This window comes from Zalophus californianus, chromosome 6 (genome assembly GCF_009762305.2).
Source record: "Zalophus californianus isolate mZalCal1 chromosome 6, mZalCal1.pri.v2, whole genome shotgun sequence".
In the NCBI taxonomy this organism is placed as follows: domain Eukaryota; kingdom Metazoa; phylum Chordata; class Mammalia; order Carnivora; family Otariidae; genus Zalophus; species Zalophus californianus.
This window is the reverse complement of record NC_045600.1, coordinates 114,983,771-115,003,932: the sequence shown is the minus strand read 5'-3', so window position 1 is coordinate 115,003,932 and position 20,162 is coordinate 114,983,771. Positions and strand designations below refer to the sequence as shown.

At 37.8% G+C, this 20,162-nt stretch overlaps 1 protein-coding gene across 16 annotated transcripts in view; it reads right to left on the bottom strand.

Annotated features, from left to right (window-relative positions):
- PEAK1 (pseudopodium enriched atypical kinase 1) overlaps positions 1-20,162 on the bottom strand; it is a 339,625-nt gene that overhangs the window by 190,323 nt on the left and 129,140 nt on the right. For 12 of the 16 annotated variants that reach the window (XM_027570662.2, XM_027570660.2, XM_027570657.2 and 9 more), the window contains one exon: positions 564-645. The exons of the other annotated variants lie outside the window; for them this stretch is intronic. The gene's annotated coding sequence lies outside the window, so the exon portion shown is untranslated. The remainder of the gene's footprint in view (positions 1-563; positions 646-20,162) is intronic. 16 annotated transcript variants of the gene reach the window in all.

Here is a 20,162-nt window from a genome sequence, read left to right as displayed (position 1 = left end):
TGATTTTGTTACTAGCTATGTGATTGTGGGCAATTTATTTCTCTCTCTGAGCCTCAGTCCCCTCATCTTTATTTTTTTCAAGTTTTTTTTTAAAGTAATCTCTATACCCAAAGTGGGGCTCTCCTTTTACTTCCTCAGAATGATCCCTGAAATTAAATTTATGAGGTCCTGGTCCTCAGATTCAGTTATCAGGAGTTGTACAACAACTAAACCTAAATAAAATGAGGAGCATTGTGACCTAATGTAAGGCAAATGAGGTTTGGAGTGAGTCAACAAATCTGAGCTTAAATAATAGCCTATCTAAGAGATTTGACCTTGAGCAATTTACCAAACTTCTCAACGCTTCTTATCTGAAAATGAGACTATTATCTTTTTATCATTCTGTCTTTCCTATTCACATAGACATTGCAAATGAAAAGGGCATGTCTTATTCATCTTTGTCTCTTCCATAATAAGGTAAGGCTCAAAATTTTAAGATTTGATGCTGGAATAAGGCAAGAAATTGATAAAAAAGAATCAAGACTAGAATAATGTGTTACATTATGAAAAAAGGAAGTACAAACCCAGTTTAACTGGCTCCAACTCTAGGCATTATGTCATTGCTTCCTTTTCTTTCCTTATGAATGATCCTCAAATATTCTTTTCCTACAGGAAGATGCAAAGTGGAAAATAAATATTAGTGAAGGTTATTTGAATCATACTTTAAAAGTGAGCATTCTTTAATTTACCATTAGGCAGAGTCAAACTGTTACTCGTTCTACTTAGTGGACTTGTTTTTAAGTGCCAAATAACTATGAGGTGTTTTAGCTTAGGAAATACTATGGGTTTAAGTAGACAAAAAAGTAACCTTACCTCAAAAAAATTATTTTTAATGAATAACAATACCTTTGTTAAAGATAAGTACTCAGGATAGGATTGCATGAAGCACTGTAGTTCATTACAATATGCAAAAATATTTCTAAAACTAAGTTCTTAATCTTCTGGGTAAAGGGTGAGTGGTGAGACATATAAAACTATGAGAATCTGATGAAAACTGTGAATTGCACCTCCCCCAAAATGCACATACATGAATCATATTTTGCATAAAATTTTAGTTGAGACATTAAACCCAGTCATCTCGCCTGTGAATCTCTAAAACCTGGTAGTAGACTCTGAGGAACAGTTTTTGAGTTATTCAAAATAGTGGATTTACAGGATTTTAGAACCATAAGCAATTTAGCAATCATCTAATGAAAACTGCTAATAGAAAAATGAAGTAGTAGTGCCGAGAAAGTTAAAAAGAATTAAGTAAAGGCTTACTGTACTCAGGAACAGAGGTGTCCAATTACTATGCTAATCCACAATAAGTCTGACTATGCAGAATTTAGTATAAATCAGTGCCTTTGGTTTAGAATAATTCTCACAATGGAACCCAAACAGGAGACTGCCAAATGGTCTTTTGGCCCAAACATTAGTGGTGGTTAAGAGAATGAATCTTGGAGTTTTTCGCAGACATTTGAAAAAGTTGATCAATTCACTTAATCCTTCTTATCTTCAGGTTCTTCAAATACAAAACAGAAATAATAAAACCTACCTGTGTAGGATTATTTTAGGGATAAAATCAGATAACACACATAAAGTATTTAACACAGTGGTTAGTACACAGTAGGTGCTCATGAAATGATATGAAATAAAAATATTTCTTGTCTGCAACAAAATGGATGGATCTAGAGTATAATGCTAAGTGAAATAAATCAAAGACAAATACCATGTGATTTCACCCACATGTGGAATTTAAGAAACAAAACAGATGAGCAAAGAGAAAAAGAGACAAACCAAAAAAACAGACTGTTAACTAGAGAGAGAAAAAACTGGTGGTTACCAGAGGGGAGGTGGGTGGGGGATGGGTAAAAGAGGTAAGGGGGATTAAGAGTACACTTATCATGATGAGCACTGAGTAATATAGAGAACTGAATCACTATGATGTATACCTGAAACAAACATAACACTGTTAACTATACTGGAATTAAAATTTCTTAAAATTAATACTTAAAAAATTTTCTTGTCAAGTCATGGAATTGGATAAAATATAAAACAAGTTTCTAAGTAAATGAGATGCTTTCTGGTTTAACAAAATAAGTGGCAAATATTTACTGATAATCTTCTATATAACATACTAATCAAGGTATTACTGAGGATATAGAAAAGATAAAACTGTCCTTTCAAGAGGTATTAGGTAAAGTCAGAGCTTTCTCCTCATTTCTGTCTTGGGTTTCTCTTTTTCCTTTTCCCCTTAGGGTTCAGCTTTTTTGCATACATTCTCTGGGTTCCCATCAGGACTAGGAGGACCCCTCACATGATAACCCCTAATTCTGACCTTTCACCTGAGCCTCAGACTCCTACATCCTGTTGTTTTTGGATATTTCCACCCAAGTATACCATAGGTAAAAACTCAACATGTTCAAAAGTGAGCTTTTGGTCTCTTCCTAAAATCCATCCCTTCCTTCAATTCCCTGTTGGGGTTGACAGTGCCACAGCCATTTAGACACACCAAAAGTCTAGCAATAATCACAGTTCACCAATCATCTTCAAGTCTCATTGATTTCTACTCTAAATGCTTTCCAAGTCTACTTTCTCAATTCCATCCCTATCAATAGTAGCCAAATCCAGGACATTATCTCTCAGTATGACCAATTTAGTAATCCAACCAGTCCACTCTTATCGTACCCCAGAATCATTTATTATACTGCTGCCAAAATGCTCACTCTAAAATGAAACTCTTGTCACTGCATGCACCATCATGTCAGACCCTTCCATGGCTATTATCCATAGAATGAAGTCAAAGTTCACCCACAGAAAAAATGGACAGTATGGCATTTAAAGTACTCATTGACCTGGCTCAGACCTATCTCTTCGGCTTCACTTCATACACAGAAAAAATGGACAGTATGGCATTTAAAGTACTCATTGACCTGGCTCAGACCTATCTCTTCGGCTTCACTTCATACCCCCCCCTTTACCACACCACAGCCATACTGAACCCCATGTGTTCTCACACTGTTCTCTTTGCCGATAAATCCTTAACACCTTTTGCACGACTTGTTCTCCAAGATTCAGGTCCAGGGTCACTGCCTCTGGGAAGCCTACCCAGACTATACTCCCCTACCCCACCAAGCTCACACATCACTACAACAAGCACACAGGAGACATTTGTTACACTGAACAAAAATAAAACTAAGTGAACTAATGACACAGCAGCAATTAATTTACAAAAATAAAGCCAGTGAGAAGGGAAACTAGTTGGATTTCAGTGTTTCTTTGGAGAAAAGGAAGTCTTGATCTGAAGATCTGAGGAGTAATTGTTCACAGATTGTTGGAAGAGAGGAAATAAAAGCATTTGAGTAAAAGAGAGAGATGGAAATGAATACATTTAGAGGAGAAATGTGTATAGTAAGGCTGGAGGGATAGTAAACAGCAAATACAAACTCATAAATGTTGCCATCATCATAAAGAGGTTTAGGGACCACAACCAATAAATCACCAGACTTTTCAAATAATTTTCTCTGAAACTATGTGGTATAGTTGCCATTTACAGACACTACCTTACACTTCCATTAGAGAGATATTAGTTTAGAAGATATTTTCATCTTTAGTTAATCCCTTGCAATCTTATAGATTTAAGAAAGTACTTCTACTTAATTCACATGTACTGAAAAACTTTACATAAAATCCTGAAATTATTATATATCTTTATGTTGCATGACAGTTTGCTGAATTGGAATCAGGAGACTCTTTCAGGTAGGTCAAGGGCTAGTCAACCTTATCAAATAATCTTTATTATTAGAACACTAGATTATTCTAAGTCAGAAGAAGAAAGTGAAAATATAGTAAGCTTAATATTCAAGTCACAGAGGAATTAAACTATAAATATTTTGTTCTCTGAATGCAGAGTAATTAAAGAATATCAATCCTGAAACTTAAATACACTAGTCATAATGCAGACAACGTACAGATCTATGAGGTATTCCCATATAAAGAGTGAAGATTAAGGTCATCTACCAAGAATAAAAAGAGGAAAAAAGTTTTGTTATCTCTGAACTACACTTAATGACGAAATCTACTGCTTGCAGTAAAGAGAGAAAACATTCACTCTAATACATTAGCTAGAAGACCACACAATTAGTCAAAAGGGAATCAAGTTAGAAGCTTAAGCAGCACAAGTAAATCAGCCATCCCAAACTGAAGCATCTCTAAATGGAGTTCTGTATCATTTTTATTTTATATATTTAACTATATTGCTGCATAAGACAACAACAACCCAGGGCATATCTCCTATATCAAAAAGAAAGGTGATTAGAAAACAGATATATGCTGACAAAGCACAGATGCACTTTGAAGCATAAAAGTCATTTGCATGGAGTTGTATGTCTTCTTGTCCTTGACTCTGTAAATACCAATTCCCTGCTTTCAGGTTTGCAGACAGTACAAAGTGAGATATAATGCTGAATGTTAATTTTCAACATAACACCGATGTCATGTCAGAAGATATGGGTAATTCTCACTCTCGCATAATACCTGTCATTTTAAAATACCCCCACTGATATGAACCAACGTTTATGATGAAAGGTGAAAAAATCCTTTTGAGCTGTTGTATTCAAGTAAATTGACAGATATGAACACACAAACACTAGTCTTCGATTATGAAATCCCCTCACACATAAACACCATTGTAAAATGAATTTCTCTAAGAGGGACTGAAAATGTTACAAGCTTGCTAAAGAGTAACACCAAACTATAAAAGAAACTGGCAGCCCAAGAATATGATGTTGACAACCATGTTATGCTCAAGTGTGCTGTAGATGGTCATTTAGATGCTGTCATCCAATGTCATTTGAATTTCTTCAAAACTCCATTTTATGAAAAACCCACTGGCTTAGGGAAGGAATATAGAATCATCTATCTGATCTAAAACAGCAAACTGTTTTTGTCTGATATGTATTTATCTTTCAACAAGAAAAGAGAGTTATATATTTCTTGTGACCATAATCTTAACCATAAATTGGGGCTAATGTCTGCACTGTACAAATGTAAGAACTGTTCATAATAGAGTAGCAGATTTTATATACATACATAGTCCATTCTCACTATTGTGGTAGTTACATTCTATACAGTTAACATAAACACTGCATCAGTGAATACTGTACTTCTACTGCTTCTAGGAAATGGGAAATACAGGGTTAGCCTCTGATTACAACATTTTCATCAATTGATCAATACATAAAGTTTATTTTATGTGTATTTCTGTTTAAAAACACATTTATATTGTTCATTCATTAAAATCGAACTCAACAGTGTAATTCATGACTGACCGAAGTTTATCTAACATAAATACTGTCACCATAAGGCACATCGGAACTATGTTGTATTTAGGAATACTACACAACACTTCAGCATATTTGTAGAACATGTTAAACAGCATAATCACCTCCAAAAAGGCACAAAAATATGAAAAATGTGGCACTAAGGAGATGGAGAAAAGTACATTAGTTTATAGTATGAGAGTTAAAACAAGAAGGCAAATGTAACCTTATTCAACCTCAGCTGAGAATGTGCACATCAGGCAACTCACTTTTTTAAATTAATCCCTATACCCAATGTGGGGCTTGAATTCATAACCCCGAGATCAAGAGTCACATGTTGCACCAACTGAGCCAGCCAGACACCCCCATGCAACTCATTTTTTCAACACTCTGAGTATGTCTACAAATGATTGTGAAAGCACCACCTTATTGATTTGGGGGTTGCAAATAAATTTTAGCAAGTAGGTGAATTTGCAAAAATGAAAGCCATGAATGATGAGGATCAACTCTGTGTGTATCCCTGTGTGTATGTATATATGAATGCATGTTTATACACACACACACACACACACACACACGACATGTGACATATGACTATCTGACAGGAAAGACAAGTTGTGGGATTCTCCAGTATGAGACTCTCCTAAAGTCCATTTCTATATTTCCACTTGGCATACTGGATACCTCTACCTGAATGTACTATGAGCACTTCAAACTTAACACACCAAGCTCATCTTCTATGCTTACCCCAAACCTGCCTTCTGGTACATTACTACTCAAGTCACTGTGACTGACTCCTTTCTCCACATCTTACCCAGGCACCAAATCATGTTTATTCATCCTCTGAAGTATCTCTTAAAGTTTATCTCTCCCCTGCCCAAGCCCACTACAGTTATCATTAAATGCCTATCATTTGGACCATTGGCACAGTTTTATCATCTTTCTCTATTCTCGACTCCAAAATCACAGGCTGCATTACTGCCAGTGTTAGTTTTCTAAGACGTAATTATACTTTCACTTCCTGGTACCTATGTGATGAGCTTCAAATTTCTTGGTTATGATTTGGCACCAAATAGTCATTTTATATTCATCTACTGTCATTCATCTCTGATAAACTCTATAGCCACAGTAATCTATTTCCCATTCTTTGAATATATCATGCCTTTTAAAGACCCTTTATACGTTAGAAATTCCACTAGCAATGCTCTTTCTTCCATTCTTTACTTGCCCTTAAAGCCTCTGCTTATGTCACCTCCTTTATGAAAACTTTTCTGATGAGCCTTTACCTCCACTTCAAGCCAAGTTAGTCACTATATTCCCTGTACTTCCATATTTTCACATAATTCTATTACAAAATTCCTTGAGTTCTAATTATTAAGGAAGTACAAGAATGTGCAAGGTTGGCCAAATACTGATTGCTACTGCAGCTGGGTAATGCAGATTCATTAAACTACCGCCTATTTTAGTGTGTATGCTAAATTTCCATAAAAACAAAGTAAAAAAAGTCAAGAGATAGAGACAGAAAGAGAGAGAAAATATGTGACTACAGGTAATTGAAAATCGGACTTATGTGTAACGTAAGCAAATATGGCATTAACTTCCCCCCCCGCCCACAATAAGTCCAGAGGTACTAGTCTAGGGTCATTACAGAGGCTCAAGGTCATCAAAGACTCATCAAAGTCTCTTTCTTTTTGCTCCATTAAGTGTGTTGATTTGTTGCTTCAAAGCCACTTGCAGTAGATGGAGGCATTATCTCTATATTCAAGGCTGGAAGAAAGATAGTGCAAGTCACACCTTTACCTCTTTAAAAGGAAAAAAAAGTGTTTTCTCAGTGCCCTCAGCAAATTTAGCTTGTAATACATTGTCCACAAGCTGTTCAGTCATCCAACAGTGCCTTGATGGCCTGATTCCCCCGCTTTGAAGGCAGAGACTATTTTTGTACTTTAGTAAGCAATCTAGTACCTAGCATATAGAGGTACTTTGTATCTAATGAATATACGAATCTAATAAAGGAAAATTATAGTATGCATAACACAAGAACTCTACTAATTTTCTTTTTAAAAATAATAATAATAAAAGTGCTCTGAAAATTGCCAATGCTGTGCAAATAAGGAACTACTAGTATTACAGTAGTTTGACATGTACTATCATGAGATGTTTTACTGTTCTCTCTGTAGGCGACCAGGCAGAGGATTAACAAAAAGTCCAAGAGACCTGAATTTTTGTCCAGCAAAATAATCTTGATGAAACTCAATTTACTTAAAGATAATGTTTATTTATCTACCAGGGTTGTTCTGAGGATAAGGGAAATATAAACGATATGAAAGTACAGTGAAATGTATAAAACAGTACAAACACATGTATTATAAATGCAATAGTTCTATTACGTGTTGAGAGGAAACTTACAGTTCTTATGTAGTATGCATAAAGATATATACCATCTGGCACATCTGGCACATCAATAATATGGATTAAAAATTAAACACTATTAGTATCTAGTATGGATGCTGAACGTGGTTAGATGTGTTTTTGGATTTGGCCCTTTCGTGACTATGGGGAAGTAAACTAACCAGACCTCACATTTACACCTCACTAAGGAAAAAATGCTTTATAAAATAAAATAAGTGTCTTGATGCAATTATACAATATCCACAAACTGAAAAGATATGATAAACAAACTGGTTAATACAGAATAGTTGACATCAAATCCCAATTCATCAACTAATAACTACTACCAATAAATGAACAGTATGAAAGTAGGCCAAGGTCCTAAGTTAAATCAAGTGAGAAATAAGAGTAGAAGCACTGAATATTAATTTTCCTCTGACTTTAAAAACCTTGATTAAGCTTATAAAGAATACTCTTCAGGGTGACCTTACGGCTCATACATATAGGCAACACTGGGGGTCAGAAATATTTCTGATAAATGGTAACTTCAATGGCCTGTTTTCTAAATTTTTAATAAGTTGTCTATTTCCTAACCTATAAGAATGTTATAATAAGCATTACATATATACAACAAAAAACAGTAACCAATACTAAGGAAGAGAAAAATGACAGTTCTAAATCAAGAGAATCTCTACAGAATATTATATGCATCTGGGCACTTGGGTGGCTCAGTTGTTAGGCATCTGCCTTGGGCTCGGGTCATGGTCCCAGGGTCCTGGGACTCCCTGCTCAGTGGGAAGCCTGCTTCTCCCTCTCCCACTCCCCCTGCTTGTGTTCCCTCTCTCACTGTGTCTCTCTCTGTGAAATAAATAAAATCTTTAAAAAAAAACAACAATATTTTATGCATCTTCACTTTTATTGGATTTGGAGACAATAGCTGCTTTGAAGAAAAACATGGTCTTCTGTCAAGTATGTTTAATTAATTCTCACTTCTCAAACATTCAGATACCTTAACCTTATTATTAAAGATTTACCATTCCCTAATTCATTTAAGCAGAAACTAGTCTCCGTGTAGGTTACCATGTAATTACTAATACTGAAAACTGACTCATCTTAATACAAAAAACTGCATCAAGATTGTAGGCCAGTAAATTCCAGCAGAGCACTGTATAAAAGCATCAGTAGGTCATAAGCAGAACTGAAAAATTTCAATAGGGGATCAGACTTATCTTACAGTTATTTCTTTTTTATTGTTATGTTAATCACCATATATTACATCATTAGTTTTTGATGTAGTGTTCCATGATTCATTGTTTATGCATAACACCCAGTGCTCCACACAGAACGTGCCCTCTTTAATACCCATCACCAGGCTAACCCATCCCTCCACCCTCCTCCCCTCTAGGACCCTCAGTTTGTTTTTCAGAGTCCATCGTCTCTTGTGGTTCATCTCCCCCTCCGATTCCCCCCCTTCATTCTTCCCCTCCTGCTATCTTCTTCTTTTTTTTTTTTTTTAACATATATTGCATTATTTGTTTCAGAGGTACAGATCTATGATTCAACAGTCTTGCACAATTCACAGCACTCACCATAGCACATACCATCCCCAGTGTCTATCACCCAGCCACCCCATGCCTCCCACACCCCACCACTCCAGCAACCCTCAGTTTGTTTCCTGAGATTAAGAATTCCTCATATCAGTGAGGTCATATGATACATGTCTTTCTCTGATTGACTTATTTCACTCAGCATAACACCCTCCAGTTCCAACCACGTCGTTGCAAATGGCAAGATCTCATTCCTTTTGATGGCTGCATAATATTCCATTGTGTGTGTGTGTGTCTGTGTGTGTGTGTGTGTATGTGTGTGTGTGTGTGTGTATATACACCACATCTTCTTTATCCATTCATCTGTCGATGGACACCTTAGTTCTTTCCACAGTTTGGCTATTGTGGACATTGCTGCTATAAACACTGGGGTGCATGTATCCCTTCGGATCCCTACATTTATATCTTTGGGGTAAATACCCAGTAGATCTTACAGTTATTTCTACAGGAGGAACCTCCATTTCATAAGAAACCAAAATGTTAGAATAGTAAGAATGAATTTATGCTTTAGAGCTGTATCCACCTAGTTTCAAATATATCAATTTTTGTTTTTAAATGGGAAGAAACAATGTTTCTCTTCCTGTTTTATCTGCATACATAGCTTTATCAGCTAAAACTTCAACAGTGAATATTTTTCCTACAAAGAATTTGGCATACCTGCAATAAACAATAGATTATTTGTTAATGCGTGTAAAAATAAAAGTTGTGAGTGATATAATTACAATGAGGAGCTATTTTAAATATTTAACTTTTCAGATGGAGGAGGAAGTATATTAACTTAAAGATTCATTGGTTTTTAAAACATTCATGATTTTGTCTCATTAAAAACTAGAGAGGATATTATATATTAATAAAAGATTCAATACAGCAGAAGATATAACAATTATGCACATTTACACACCTACTGACAGATCATCAAAACATACGAAGCAAAAACTGACAAAATTGAAGGCAGAGGGCACCTGGGTGGCTCAGTCTGTTAAGCATCTGCCTTCAGCTCAAGTGATGATCTCAGGGTCTTGGTATCAAGCCCGGAGTCCAGGCTCCCTGCTCAGTTGGGGAGTCTGCTTCTCCCTCTCCCTCTGCCCTTACCCCACCCCTGCTCATGTGCTCTCTCTTAAACAAATAAATATCTTTTTTAAAAAAAGCTGAAGGAAGAAATAAACAGTTCTACAATAATAGTTAGAGATTTCAATATCCCACTCACAATAACGGATAAAACAACCAGATAGAAGATAAGAAATAGAAGACTAAACATAATAAACCAACTAGACCCAAAAGAGATATACAGAACACTCTACCCAACAACAGAGTATATATTCTTCACAGATGCATGTAAGACATTTTCCAGGACAGACCATATGTTCAGTCACTAATTAAGCCTCAACAGATTTAGAAAGATAAATATCATACAAAATATCTTTTCCAACCACAACAGGATAAAGTTAGAAACCAACAACAGAAGTAAAACTGGAAAATTCACAAATTTGTGGAAATTACACTACACACTCTTCAACAACCAATGGATTAAAAAAGAAATCACAAGAGACATTAGAAAATACTTAGAGATGAATGAAAATGAAAATACAACATGCCAAAACTGATGGGATGCAGAGAAAGCAGTGTTAAGGGGAAAATACATAGCTATAATGCTTGCCTTAAAAAAAAAAGAAAAGAAAAAGCTCAAATCAGCAACCTAACCCTACAACTTAAGCAACTAAAAAAAGAACAAACTAAACCCAAAGACAGCAGAAGGGAGGAAATAATAAAGATTAGAGCAGAGATAAATGAAATAGAGAACAGAAAAACCATAGAGGAAAATCAATGAAACCAGAAATTGATTCTTTGAAAAGATCAACAAAATGACAAATCTTTAGCTAGACGGACTAAGAAAAAGAGAGAGAAGACTCAAATTACTAACATCACTCACTAAAATGAAAGTGGAGTCATTACTACCAATTCTCAGGAAATAAAAAGGATTATAAAAAAGATTGGGGCGAGTGGCTCACAGTCAGCTGAGCGTCAGACTCTTGGTTTCGGCTCAGGTCATGATCTTGAAATTGAGCTCCACAGCTGGCTCTGCACTCAGTGCAGAGTCTGCTTGTCCCTCTCCCTCCCCTTTGGCCCCTCCCCCTAGTCTTATGCATGCATGCACATACATGCTCTCTCTCAAATAAATAAAATCTTAAAAAAAATGGAGTTCTATGAACAGCTATATATCAACAAACTGGATAGTCTAGAGGAAATGGACAAATTCCTAGAAACACAAAACCTACCAAGACCAAATCATGAAAACACAGAAGATGTGAATAGACCTATAACTAGTTAGGAGATTAAATCAGTAATCAAAAATCTCTGAACAAAGAAAAGCCTTTGACCCGGTGGCTTCACATTTAAAGAACTAAAAGCAGTCCTTCTCAAACTTTTCCAAAACACTGAAGAGGAGGAAATATTTAATTCATTCTATGAGGTCAGCATTATCTTGATGTCAAAGGCAGACAATGACACTACAAAAAAGACAAAAAGCCCTGAAATAAACCCTCACATATATTTCACATACATGCAAATCAAAAGTATAATGAGATACCACCTCACATCCAATAGAATGGCTAGTCCAAAAGAGAGAAAGAGTAAAGAAAGAAAGAAAGAAAGGAAGAAAAAGAAAGAAAGAAAGAAAGAAAGAAAGAAAAGAAAAGAAAGAGAAAGAAAGAAAAAGAAAGAAAAGAAAGAAAGAAGGAAAGAAAGAAAGAAAGGGGGAGGGAGGGAGGGAGGGAAAGACAGAAAGACGGTAAGTTCTGGTGAGGCTGTGAAGAAATTGGAACATTTGTACACCGATAGTAGTTAATTTAAAATGGTAATTGCTGCTATGGAAAATAGAATGGTGATTCCTCAAAAATTAAAAATAGAGTTACCATATTACCCAGCAATTTACTTCTGAGTCTATACCCAAAAGAAGTGAAAGCAAGGTCTTGAAGAGACATTTATACAATGCCGTTCACAGCAGCACTACTAACCAATGCTAAAATGCGAAAGCCACTCAAGTGTCCACTGACAGATGAATGAATACAATGGAATATTATTCAGCTTCAAAAAGGAAAGAAATTCTGCCATTTGCTACCAACATAGATGAACCTTGGAGACGTTATCCTAAGTGAAATGAACCAGTCACAAAAAGACAAATATTGCATGAGCCCATTTATAGAAAGTACTTAAAGTAGTCAGAATCACAGAGACAGAAAGGAGAATGGTGGATGCCACCGAGCTGGGGGCAAAGGGGAATGGGGAGTATTAGAAGGTGGAGGGACTATATAAAGTATCCTCCAAAATAAAAAGGCATTTTGAGACCAAAAAACAAAGCAGGCAATGCCATACAGTTTACAGAGTTTTATTCAGGTTAACTAACTGACAGGGAGGAGAGAGTGGATGATGATCCAGACCTGCACAGTTATTTCCCAAAAAGTCTGGCCCTTAGTCTACAGATTTATAGAGCAAGGGGACATAGCGGGCACTGTAGTGAGGTCAAAACGCTCATGTGCATTTCAGAGGGTTTGCATGCACCTAACTGACAGACCTTGTGACACTATCTGTGCATCAGGAGAAGGAAAGACTATGTTATTTGATTGAACAAATTTACAGAGAGGGCCAAAGCCAAAGCAATCCTCCCTACATTCCAGCCTTGGTGGGCATTTCTAAGGCATGTATACTAATTTCCAAGGGGCCTGGAATATGTAGTCCCAAGAGAGGTCCCAGAGAGGACAGAAACAAGATGAAGGGCCAATGATGGAGTCAGTATTGGCATCACTCCTATAGGGAGTTATTGTTTAGTAAATATAGAGCAGTTTTACAAGATGAAAAGAGTTAGAGAGATGGATGGTGCTGATGGTTCCACATTATGAATGTATATAATGTCAACTGTACACCTAAAATGGTTAAGATGGTAAAATTTATGCTTAATGTATTTTACCACAATAAAAAAATTAGAAAACATGGAGGGGTAATGAGTGGAATAAATGGGCCACTGGGGAGTAAGAGAAGAATCTAAATGTCATGAGTAAGGGGGAAATATTATAAAGAAGGAAGTGGGGAAGGAAATAAGAAAGGAAGGAAGGTAGATTAGGAGAGAGTAAGAGGTAGGGAGGGATTCACACATATACACATATATATACTCCCAGAAGCACACTCTGAACTTTGGCCCAAAGCACCAGGTAACTATAGCATAGAGAATGCCCCTGGGATATCAATCACTGTCATATTCTGACATCAAAGATAAAATTCCAGCTTGGTCTAAAGTGACCAAAACTGGACTTAATCAGAAGTAATTAGCTGCAAAAAAAGAAAAAAATGCAAATCTGAAAGGTCCAGCCCATGTTCCACTGTCATTCCCTGTTAGGATATCAAATTGAATTTGGAATAGTTCAGTATGAGTTGTTTGCTGAAGTTAGGGCTCAGGATATACCCAGAGCGTGACTGCTCCTTGGAGCAGCTTGACTTGACGGATGCTATGGGCAAGTACTACTGGCATTTGCTGAAAAAAAGGCATATATCCCACAGTAGCTACTTAAAATCAACATTTTTCACTGCTTCAAATAGTAACAGAAGTAAAATATTCTAATTTCAAACTCACTCCAAGCTACAAATCAAAAAATGTATGTTGTTATAAACTTCTATTAGCCTTAGAGTTATGTAATGTGTTACTAACACCTGTGACTGTCTCTTCCTTAAAGCTTGTGTCACTTCAGCTGACATAACAGCTCATCCTCCTTGGAGGACTTCAATCACCCTGTCACACAGTCCCAGTCAAGCAGGTGAAAATATTTGTCACGGGGGATTCTTTTAGTGTAATAAGATGTCTTTATAGCTCCTTAAAATCTGTAGGCACACTTCACGGCAGCCACCTCCTTCTTTTGTAACTCCTGGTGCTGCTTGTGTGCTCTCTTGGTGGAGACCTGGTACCCCTTTTGTGAAGCGACAGCTGGGGAGACTCCGGCACTCACCATGGCCAACCAAAAGCCCAAGGAAGGAGTCAAGACTGAGAACAATGATCATATTGATTTGAAGGTGGTGGGGCAGGATGGTTCTGTGATGCAGTGTAAAACTAACCACTTAGTAAACTAATGATTAAGACCCTTGTGAAGACAGGGTTTGTCAACGGGGCAGATCAGTTTGAGATTTGATGGGCAGCCAATCAATGAAACAGACACACCTGCACAGCTAGAAATGGAGGATAAATACAATTGATGTGTTCCAGCAGGAGACAGGAGGTATTTACTAAAAAGGGAATCTGCTACTTGACTACAGAACTCTGTTCCTCCAGACCAAGAAGGCATTCTCAGTGAGAAAACCACAATTTGGTTCCACCACATCCTGACTACTACAGTATAGTTTTCTCTATTCTTTCATTTTCCCCATTCCTTATCGTACATAAAGTAACCGTGTATGTGCACAAACATATTGTATTTTTTAAAAGATTTTATTTATTTATTTGAGATAGAGAGCACAAGCCAGGGAGGAGGGGTAGAGGGAGAGAGACAAGTAGACTCCCTGCTGAGCAGGGTGCCCAATGTGGGACTTGATCCCAGGACCCAGGATCATGACCTGAGCCAAAGGCAGATGCTTAACCGACTGAGCTACCCAGGCGCCCCTCGTATTGCGTTTCTTTAACTAAATGGCCAATGGTATGTTTTGATTGACGTCAAATGGAGATGGGATGGGGAAAGTACTGGTTCTGTGAAAATACCCCTTTCTCCATTGGTGGCATGTTCATTCAGCTCTCATTTTAGATTCCAGTAAATTAGTTTAACAACAACAACAACAAAACAACATAAAAATCCTTCCATACCTTGTTCTACTGGAGAATTTTAATGTTTTTCATTTATCATTGTAAAACCCAAGGACGGGGGCAGAGCAAGATGGCGGAGGAGTAGGAGACCTGGATTTCGTCTGGTCTCAGGAATTCAGCTGAATAGGGATCAAACCATTCTGAACACCTACGAACTCAACAGGAGATGGAAGATAAGAATAGTAAAAACACTCTGAATAGAAAAGCGACCACTTTCTAGAAGGTAAGACGTGCGGAGACGTGAATCCGAGGCGATATTCAGGAGGATATATGGCGGGGGAGAGGGCACCCGTCGGCCGCTTCTGGCAAGTGCTAGAGCCGCAGAGCACAAAATCGGAACTTTTAGAAGTGGGCTCTGCTGACGGACATCTCTCCAGTGGCTAAGCGGGGGGTGGAACCCTCGCGGGACAGTGTGCTCTCAGGACCCTCAGGGTCACAGAAAGACCGGGGGTGCCTGAGTGCGGCAGAGCTCCCAGGGATCAGAGAGGGGAAGCCGGCTGCAGAGATGGAGCCGAGGCGCGGGCTCTCAGTACGGGGTTGCCATAAACTGTGATCCGCGGCCCAGTCAGGCTACTGCTGCTCCAGCAGGGTCCCAACAAGCGGCAGAGCTGGGGAGACTCCCCTCCCTCCCCCGGGAAGGAGCGGCACGGGAGCGCACCACAGGGATCTGCTGGGTTTGGAGACTCCACACGGGATCGGGTGCCAGATATAGAAACGCTCGGTCACAGGCCGGGTGAGCACGGAGTGCGGCCGGAGACCGGGGAGACGGGAGTGACTGCTTTTCTCTGGGGGCGCACTGAGGAGCGGGCCCCGAGTTCTCAGCTCCTCCGGGCGGAGATTGGGAGGCCACCATTTTCACCCTGGTCCTCCAAAGCTGTACCGAGAGCTTGCAGGGAAGAAAAGCTCCTGAGAGCAAACCGGAGCAGCTTGCTTAGCCTGGACTCACAAGGGCGGGGCAATTCCGCCTCCAGCAAAGACATTTGGGAACCACAGCAACAGGCCCCTCCCCCAGAAGATCAGCACGAACAGCCAGCAAGCCAACACCAAGTTTACCGATCAAGGAGAATGGGAGAAGTCCAGCGCTAGGGGAATACTGCACATAGAATTCATGGTTTTTTTACCATAATTCATTAGTTTTTCAAAGTTAATTTTTTAACTGTATTTTTTGAATTTTTCTTTTTCCCTTTTTCAAACATCTTATCAATCCCCTTTTTAAAAAAACATTTTTTATTTTTCATTTTTAGAGTGATATTTTTATCCCTTCATAGTAGTACCCTTATTTTTGGCATATATATATATAAGTTGTTCTCTCTTTAAAATTTGGAGATACAATTTCTTCTAACAGATCAAAATATACCATAAATCACTAGTGTATGGCTTTGTTCTATTCTCCTGCCTGATCACATTCTCTCCCTTTTTTTTTCTTTTTTTCTTTTTTCTTTTTAAATCGTCTTTCTTTTTAAAACACAACTTCTTATCTTATCAATTCCTTTTATAAAATCTTTTATAATTTTCATCTTTACAGTCATCTGTTATGCCTTCATTGTATCAACCCTTATTTTGTACATATATGTCTTCCTTCCTTTAAAATTTTAGCAGGCACTTTCTTCTAACAGACCAAAATATGCCCAAAAGCTAGTGTGTGGCACTGATCTATGCACAGGCCTGATCATATTTCATCATATTCTGTTATTTTTTTGTTTTGTTCTGTTTTTGTTTGTTTTTATCTTTTTCTTTTTCCTTCTTTTTTTTCCTCTCTTCTTTCTTTCCCTTTCTTGTCCCCTGGTTTCAGGTCTTTTCTGATTTCTATAAAGTATATTTCCTGGAGACATTGTTAACCTGTTAGCATTCTGTTCTCTCATTCATCTGTTATCCTCTGGACAAAATGACAAGATGAAAAAAATCACCTCAGCAAAAAGAACAAGAGGTAGTACCGTCTGCCAGGGACCTACTCAATACTGACATTAGTACAATGTCAGACCTAGAGTTCAGAATCGTGACTTTAAAGATACTAGCTGGGCTTGAAAAAAGCGTGGAAGTTATAAGAGAAACCCTTTCTGGAGAAATAAAAGAACTAAAATCTAACCAAGTCGAAATCAAAAAGGCTATTAATGAGGTGCAATCAAAAATGGGGGCACTAACTGCTAGGATAAATGAGGCAGAAGAGAGAATCAGCGATATAGAAGACCAAATGATGGAAAATAAAGAGGCTGAGAAAAAGAGAGAGAAACAACTACAGGATCACGAGGGCAGAATTCGAGAGATAAGCGATACGATAAGATGAAACAACATTAGAATAATTGGGATCCCAGAAGAAGAAGAAAGAGAGAGAGGGGCAGAAGGTATATGGGAGCAAATTATAGCAGAGAACTTCCCTAATGTGGGGAAGGAAACAGGCACCAAAATCCAGGAGGCACAGAGAAACCCTCTCAAAATCAATAAAAATAGGTCAACACCCCAACAGCTAATAGTAAAACTTACGAATCTCAGAGACAAAGAGAAAATCCTGAAAGCAGCTCGGGAGAAGACATATGTAACCTACAATGGTAGAAACATTAGATTGGCAACAGACCTATCCACAGAGACCTGGCAGGCCAGAAAGGACTGGCATGATATCTTCAGAGCACTAAACAAGAAAAATATGCAGCCAGGAATACTATATCCAGATAGGCTATCACTGAAAATAGGAGAGATAAAAAGCTTCCAGGACAAACAAAAACTAAAGGAATTTACAAACACAAAACCAGCCCTCCAAGAAATATTGAAAGAGGTCCTCTAAGCAAAAAGAGAGCCTAAAAGCAGCATAGATCAGAAAGGAACACAGAAAATATACAGTCACAGTCACCTTACAGGCAATACAATGGCACTAAATTCGTACCTTTCAATAGTTACCCTGAATGTAAATGGGCTAAATGCCCCAATCAAAAGACACAGGCTATCAGATTGGATTAAAAAACAAGACCCATCCATATGCTGTCTGCAAGAGACTCATTTTAGACCCAAAGACACCCCCAGATTGAAAGTGAGGGAGTGGAAAACCATTACCATGCTAATGGACACCAAAAGAAAGCTGGGGTGGCAATCCTTATATCAGACAAACTAGATTTTAAAACAAAGACTGTAATAAGAGATGAGGAAGGACACTATATCCTACTCAAAGGGTCTATCCAACAAGAAAATCTAACAATTGTAAATATCTATGCCCCGAACATGGGAGCAGCCAATTATATAAGGCAATTAATAACAAAAGTAAAGAAACAAATTGACAACAATACAATAATAGTGGGGGACTTTAACACCCCCCTAACTGAATGGACAGATCATCTAAGCAAAAGATCAACAAGGAAATAAAGATTTTAAATGAAACACTGGACCAAATGGACTTTATAGACATATTCAGAACATTCTATCCCAAAGCAACAGAATACACATTCTTCTCTAGTGCCCATGGAACATTCTCCAGAATTGATCACATCCTAGGTCACAAATCAGGTCTCAACCAGTACCAAAAGATTGGGATTATTCCCTGCATATTTTCAGACCACACTGCTTTGAAACTAGAACTCAATCACAAGAGGAAAGTCAGAAAGAACTCCAATACATGGAGGCTAAAGAGCATCCTACTAAAGAATGAATGGGTCAACCAGGAAATTAAAGAAGAATTTAAAAAATTCATGGAAACCAATGAAAATGAAAACACAACTGTTCAAAATCTTTGGGATACAGCAAAGGCAGTCCTGAGAGGAAAGTATATAGCAATACAAGCCTTTCTCAAGAAACAAGAAAGGTCTCAAATACACAACCTAACCCTACACCTAAAGGAGCTGGAGAAAGAACAGCAAATAAAGCCTAAACCCAGCAGGAGAAGAGAAATCATAAAGATCAGAGCAGAAATCAATGAACTAGAAACCAAAAGAACAGTAGAACAGATCAACGAAACGAGGAGCTGGTTCTTTGAAAGAATTAACACGATTGATAAACCCCTGGGTAAACTTATCAAAAAGAAAAGAGAAATGACCCAAATCAACAAAATCATGAATGAAAGAGGAGAGGTCACAACCAACACCAAAGAAATACAATTATAAGAACATATTATGAGCAACTCTATGCCAGCAAATTAGATAACCTGGAAGAAATGGGTGCATTCCTAGAGATGTATCAACTACCAAAACTGAACCAGGAAGAAATAGAAAACCTGAACAGACCTATAACCACTAAGGAAATTGAAGCAGTCATCAAAAATCTCCAAAGAAACAAAACCCAGGGCCAAATGGCTTCCCAGGGGAATTCTATCAGACATTTAAAGAAGAATTAATACCTATTCTCCTGAAACTGTTCCAAAAAATAGAAATGGAAGGAAAACTTCCGAACTCATTTTATGAGGCCAGCATTACCTTGATCCCAAAACCAAAGACCCCATCAAAAAGGAGAATTACAGACCAATATCCTTGATGAACATGGATGCAAAAATTCTCACCAAAATACTAGCCAATAGGATCCAACAGTACATTAAAAGGATTATTCACCACGACCAAGTGGGATTTATCCCTGGGCTGCAAGCCTTGTTCAACATCCGCAAATCAATCAACGTGATACAATACATTAACAAAAGAAAGAACAAGAATCATATGATCCTCTCAATAGATGCAGAAAAAGCATTTGACAAAGTACAGCATCCTTTCTTGATCAAAACTCTTCAGAGTATAGCGTTAGAGGGTACATACTTCAATATCATAAAAACCATCTATGAAAAACCTACAGCGAATATCATTCTCAGAGGGGAAAAGCTGAGAGCTCTTCCCCTAAGGTCAGGAATGCGGCAGGGATGTCCACTCTCACCACTGCTATTCAACATACATAGTATTAGAAGTCCTAGCCACAGCAATCAGACAATAAAAAGAAATCAAAGGCATCCAAATCGGCAAAGAGGAAGTCAAACTCTCACTCTTTGCAGATGATATGATACTGTATGTGGAAAACACAAAAGAC